The sequence below is a fragment of the Nicotiana sylvestris genome, chromosome 5 (assembly GCF_000393655.2).
Source record: "Nicotiana sylvestris chromosome 5, ASM39365v2, whole genome shotgun sequence".
Lineage (NCBI taxonomy): Eukaryota > Viridiplantae > Streptophyta > Magnoliopsida > Solanales > Solanaceae > Nicotiana > Nicotiana sylvestris.
This window is the reverse complement of record NC_091061.1, coordinates 30,062,314-30,069,585: the sequence shown is the minus strand read 5'-3', so window position 1 is coordinate 30,069,585 and position 7,272 is coordinate 30,062,314.

The window sequence follows — 7,272 nt, the reverse complement described above, 5'->3', positions numbered from 1 at the left end:
ATCATCCCCCAAAACTAACCGAATCATCGGAAATCAATTCCGAGACCTCTAACTCACAAGTCAACTTCCGGTTGACTTTTCCAAACTAATTCTTCATTAAAGAGACTATTTGTCCCAATTTCTACCAAACTCGATCCGAATTGACTTAAATTCACCATGTACACATATTGAAGCATGAATAAGCATATAACGGGAAATACGGGACGGAATTACAGGAGACGACGGGTCGGGTCGTCACATTCTCCACAACTAAAACAAACGCTCGTCCTCGAGCGAGTTAAGAAACATACCTGGAGTTTCAAATAGGTGTGGGTATCTGCTCCTCATCTCTTGCTCGGTCTCCCAAGTAGCCTCCTCCACGGGCCGATCTCTCCACTGTACTTTCACTGATGCTATATCTTTCGACCTCAATTTTCGAACCTGTCGACCCAAAATAGCCACTGGCTCCACATCATAAGTTAAATCTTCCCCTAGTTGTACTGTACTGAAATCCAATATATGAGATGGGTCCCCAACATACTTTCGGTGCATAGAAACATGGAATACCGGGTGAACACCCGACAAACTAGGTGGCAAGGCAAGCATATAGGCCACCTCTCCAACCTTCCTAAGTATTTCAAAAGGTCCAATAAATCGCGGACTTAGCTTTCCTTTCTTTCCAAATCTCATAACACCCTTCATGGGTGAAACCTTCAGCAAAACCTTCTCACCCGCCTTGAATGACACATCCCTGACCTTCCGGTCTGCATAACTCTTCTGACACGACTGAGCTATGCGAAGTCTTTCCTGAATCACCTTCACCTTTTCTAAGGCATCCTGGACCAAATCCGTCCCCAACAACCTAGCCTCGCCGGGCTCGAACCAACCAACTGGAGATCTACACCGCCTCCCATATAAGGCCTCATACGGTGCCATCTGAATACTGGGCTGATAGCTGTTGTTGTAGGCAAACTCTGCAAGTGGTAAAAATTCAACCCAAGAACCTCCAAAATCAATCACACAAGAACGCAACATATCCTCCAATATCTGAATAGTACGCTCAGACTGTCCGTCCGTCTGAGGATGAAATGCTGAACTCAGCTCCACCTGAGTACCCAACTCGTGATGAAAAGTCCTCCAAAACTGAGAAGTGAACTGAGTACCTCTATCCGAAATGATGGAAACTGGAACACCATGCAACCGCACAATCTCCTGAATAAAGATTCTCGCCAGCCGCTCCGAGGAGTATGTAGTACATACTGGAATGAAATACGCTGACTTAGTCAGTCGATCCACAACGACTCAAATCGAATCGAACTTCCAAAGTCCGAGGAAGACCAGTCACGAAGTCCATAGTAACTCTCTCCCATTTCCACTTAGGAATAACCATCTGCTGTAGCAAACCGCCCGGCCTCTGATGCTCATATTTCACCTACTGACAGTTGAGACACCGAGCCACATATACCACAGTGTCTTTCTTCATTCTCCTCCACCAGTAATGCTGTCTCAAGTCCTGATACATCTTCGCGGCACCCGGATGGATGGAATACTGCGAACTGTGGACCTCCTCAAGAATCAAATCTCTAAGCCCATCAATATCGGGCACACAAATACGGCCCTGCATCCTCAATACACCATCATCACCTATAGCCAAATCTCTGGCATCACCTCGCCGAACCCGATATCTAAGGTCAAGCAAATGTGGATCATCATACGGGTGCTCTCTGATGCGATCATATAAGGAAGATCGAGAAATCACACTCGCCAACACTCGGCTAGGCTCAGAAATATCAAGCCGCACCATCTGATTGGCCAAAGCCTGAACATCAACTGCAAGAGGTCTCTCCCCAACTGGAATGTAAGCCAAACTCCCCATACTAATTGTCTTTCGGCTCAAAGCATCGGCCACTACATTGGCCTTACCCAGATGATACAGAATAGTAATATCATAGTCTTTAAGCAACTCAAGCCATCTCCGCTACGTCAAATTAAGATCTTTTTGCTTAAATAAATGCTGAAAACTGCGATGATCAGTGAATACCTCACAAGATACGTCGTACAAATAGTGCCTCCAAATCTTCAAGGCATGAACAATAGTAGTCAACTCTAAATCATGAACATGATAGTTCTTCTCATGGGGCTTCAACTGACGAGAAGCATAAGCGATAACTCTACCCTCATGCATTAGCACACAATCAATCCCAACTCTGGAAGCATCGCAATATACCGTGTTTGAACCTGCAGCTGATGGTAACACCAACACTGGAGCTGTGGTCAAAAGTGACTTGAGCTTCTGAAAGCTCTCCTCGCACTCGTCTGACCATACAAATGGAGCACCTTTCTGAGTCAACTTGGTCAAGGGCGATGCGATGGATGAAAACCCCTGAACAAACCGGCGATAATAGCCTGCCAGCCCAAGAAAACTCCGGATCCCTATGGCTGAGGACGGTCTAGACCAACTCTGCACTGCTTCTATCTTCCTTGGATCAACCCGAATACCCTCGTTGGACACTATGTGTCCCAAGAATGCCACAGAACTTAGCCAAAACTCACACTTGGAGAATTTAGCATAAAGTTTCTCCTCGCTCAATCTCTGCAACACTACACGCAAATGCCGGGCGTTCTCCTCTTGGCTACGCGAGTATACCAGAATATCATCAATGAATACAATGACAAAGAATCCAGATACGACTGAAATACACTGTTCATTAGATGCATGAACGTTGCTAGGGCATTGGTCAGCCCAAAAGACATGACTAGAAACTCATAGTGGCCATATATAGTCCTGAAGGCAGTCTTAGGAATATCTGAATCCCTGATCTTCAACTGGTGATAACCCGAACAAAGGTCGATCTTAGAAAACACCCTCGCTCCCTGAAGCTAATCAAATAAGTCATCAATGCGAGGCAAAGGATACTTGTTTTTCACTGTTACCTTGTTCAACTGCCTATAATCAATGCACATTCTCATTGTTCCATCTTTCTTTTTCACAAATAACACAGGTGCACCCCACGGGGACACACTAGGCCGAATAAACCCTTTTTCTAGGAGTTCCTGAAGCTGCTCTTTCAATTCTTTTAGCTCCACTGGTGCCATGCGGTATGGCGGAATAGAAATGGGCTTAGTGCCCGGCACCAGGTCAATACTAAAATCAATATCCCGGTCCGGCGGCATGCCAGACAGGTCTGCAGGAAATACATCAGGAAAGTCCCTCACAACTGGGACAGAATCAATACTGGAAGTCTCATCTCCCACATCACGCACGAAGGCCAAATATGATAAACAGCCTTTCCCAACCATACGTTGGGCTTTCAAGAAAGAAATTACTCTACTAGGAACATAATCAGTCATACCACGCCACTCGATCCTCGGAACACCCGGAATAGCCAAAGTAACTGTCTTAGCATGACAGTCTAGAATAGCATGACACGGTGATAGCCAATCCATGCCCAGAATAATATCAAAATCTACCATTCTCAACAATAATAGATCAACTCGGGTCTCTAGACCCCTAATAGTCACAATACACGACCGATACACACGATCCATAATAACAGTATCGCCCACCGGGGTAGACATATGAACAGGTAAAGCAAGAGACTCCCGGTGTATACACAAATGACGAGCAAAATATAAAGACACATAAGAATATGTGGATCCGGGATCAAATAAGACAGAGGCATTTGTGTGGCAGATTGAGATAATACCTGTGATAACAGCATCTGACGCAAGAGCATCTGTCCTATCTGGGATAGCATAAAACCGAGCCTGACCACCGCCCGATCGACCTCCCCCTCTGGGGCGACCTCTAGTTGCCTGACCCTCACCCCTAGCTGACTGAGTGGGTGCTGAAGTAAATGGTGCAGAAGATGAGGACTGGCCCCTCTGCTGAGCCTGACTGCCACGAAGCCGAGGACAATGCCTCTTCATGTGACCAAACTCTCCACACTCGTAACAACTACCCAACGCTGGATAAGGGAACTGATGGGAACCCCTCGCACCAAAGTGACTAGCTGATGCACTCGGCGCCGAAGAACCCTAGACTGAAGGAGCATATGATGGACTCTGTGCTGGAAGGGCACCCAAAGAAGACTGACCCTGCTGAAATCCATGATGACCACGACCTGAAGATGCCCCTCGATACTCGGAACGAGCTGACTGATGAGGCCTATAAGAACGACCCCTGCTCTGCTGAAACTGGATCCTAGACGGAGCACCACTAAAACTACCTGATCCACGAGGCCTTTTAGCCTCCCGCTCCTCTCTCTCCTGACGACGATCTGCCTTAATATCTCGGGAAATATCGACTGCATCCTCAAAAGTATGGCTCAGAATCCTCTCTCGAGCCATCAGGATACGGATGGGATAAATGAGCCCATCCACGAACCTCCTAATCCTTTCCCGATCAGTCGGGACTATCCACGGAGCATAACGAGCTAACTCTGAAAACCTCACCTCGTACTGAGATACGGTCATATCTCCCTGACGAAGATACTCAAACTGCCTGCGCCGCTCCTCTCTCTGAGATCGCGGTACCCACTTCTCCAGAAAGAGAGTGGAGAACTCTTGCCATGACAAGGGCGCTGAACCTACCGGCCTACGCCGCTCATATGCTTCCCACCAAGTGAAGGCTGCACTTGAGAACTGAAAAGTAGTAAAGGATACACCGCTAGTCTCCAAGATCCCTGCTATCCGCAGCATGCGTCTACACTTGTCAAGAAAACCTTGGGCATACTCGCCCTGAGCACCACTGAAAGGAGGAGGTGCAAGTCTGCTGAATCTCTCAAGACGACGCTGCTCATCGTCTGGCATAACTGGGACCATAACCTCCTGAACCGGGGCAACCGGCTGAACTGGGGCAACCTGATGTACTGGTGGTGCCTCTGGGGTCTGTAATCCCTGCACTACCGGCTCAGGTGTGCGAGCAGCGGGGGTCTGACTGCCTCCCCCTGCCTGTGAAGTAGCTGCTGCAGTGGTAGCTGAAACTGCCTGAGCCAGGCTAGTGCAAACTGATAAGATCTGTGCTAATGCCTCCTGAAGACCCGAAATAATAATAGGCACAGCTGGTGCCTGAGCATGTGCTGCTGGAGTCTCTACAGCTAGAGCCTGATCCTGTGCCGGGGCAACTGGTGGGTCAACAGGTGCTGCCCCTGCGGCTCTGCCTCGACCACGACCGCATCCACGGCCTCTGGTGGCCTCAGTAGGTGGCAATGGTGGTCGTTTGTCCTATCCATTAGCTCATGTTCTCGCCACCTGCGAGAGAATAGAACAGCAAAATTCAGGTTTTTTTGGGATCAACAAAGTCGCACGATAAGAATTCCAAGAATATGAAATTTTCCTAAAGGTTCTGCAGCCTCCCGAGGATAAGTACAGACGTCTCCATACCGATCCGCGTGACTCTACTAAACCGGCTCATGACTCGTGAGACCAAGTAACCTAGGCTCTGATACCAACTCTGTTACGACCCAAATCCCGGTCGTGATGGCGCCCAACACACTACTAGGCAAGCCCGACTATCAGTCATACTTAACCCAATTTGTCAAAAATAGCGGATGGAAATATCAATTAATTCACGATTAAAGTACTGAAGAGTTTAACAAAATACACGACATGATCTCTCTAGGACCCGGTGTCATGAATATGAGCCTCTAGAATACAAAATATCACCCTAATACATAGTGTATCCAAAGTCTGATAATGCAGAAATAAAAAGGATAGGATAGGAGGGAAGAAATCAATGCTGTGAACGCTGTGCAGCTACCTTGATACTCCCGAAATGCTGGAATCCGTTGATCAACTGGATCTACTATGCCTGAGACTGCCCTGGATCTTCACACAAGGTGCAGGGAGTAAAGTGAGTACTCCGACCCAGTGAGTAGTAAAAGTAACTACAGTCCGAAGATAAGAAAATCCAGTAAATACACAAAGTAAGCTAAAATCTAAATATACAACAACATATGGAACTGAACAGCTAAACAACAGTATAAAGGCAAATACATGAATGCAATGCAATGCATATGATGGTACATTCCAGTACCCACTGCGGCGTGCAGCCCGAGCCATCCATATTTATTTATCGTCGACGGCGCTCACTGGGGGTGTGTACAGACTCCGGAGGGGCTCCTACAGCCCAAGCGCAATATCTTGGTCAGTCATTGTTACCTGACCGGTCAGCCATTGTTACCTGACCAATTTATATCATACAGTGCCATTGTTACCACTGTTCAAGTATATCATCCAGTGTCATTGTTACCACTATTTCAAGTATATCACACAGTGTCATTGTTACCACTGTTTCAAGTATATCACACAGTGTCATTGTTACCACTGTTTCAAGTCACTTTATAATCAGTCCAGAAAATAATATAATAAGCCCCTTGGGCATTTACAAAACAGAAGTTCCCAGCCCGGAATACATTTAAAAATATCATTTAAGTTTTCAACACTTAGAATTATGGCTGAGTTTGCAAAACAGCATTTAAAACCTTGGACTGAAATTAAATGATATGCAAATCATGCTAAGCAGTAATATCAATCCTCGAAGGATTTTACAAATCGGCACAAGGCCCCAAACATGGCATCAAGCCCAGTAATAGTGTGTATCAATCACCAGTAAGTATAAACATCACACGGGATGGACCAAGTCACAATCCCCAATAGTATCCGACCCCGCACTCACCATGGAGTACGTGTCACGCCTAAATATAGCATTACGATGTGAAAGTCCGGGGTTTCAAACCCTCAGAACAACATTTACATCTATTACTCACCTCTAACCTGCCGTAGACTAGTCCGCAATGCCCTTTCCTCTTGAATTGACCTCTTCGCGCGTCGAATCTAGTCAAAGCCAAAATGAATACATTACAATAGGCTAAGGGAATATAACCCAATCGAAAAGACTCGAAAAATGTCAAAAATCACGAAATTAGCAAAACTCGAGCCCCGGGCCCAGGTCTCGAAATTCAGAAATTTTTACATCAATACGACCCTTATCTCTCCACGAGTCTATACATACCAAATTCACAAAAATCGGAGTTCATTTGACCCCTCAAATCACCATTTAATTCTCTTAAGTTTCAAGCCCTAAACCACCATTTTTGTCCATAAATTACTTGAGTTTTCAGCTCTAATCCATGTATTTAACTTGGAAATAAGTAGAAACAACTCACCTTTGATGCTTGATGAAATCCCCTTTGAAATTCTCTCCAAAATAATCCAAGCCAAATGAAAGAAATGAAAGAAATAAGCCAAATCCGTGTTTAAAAGAATCTGTCTGTGCTTCGTCGAGTTGTA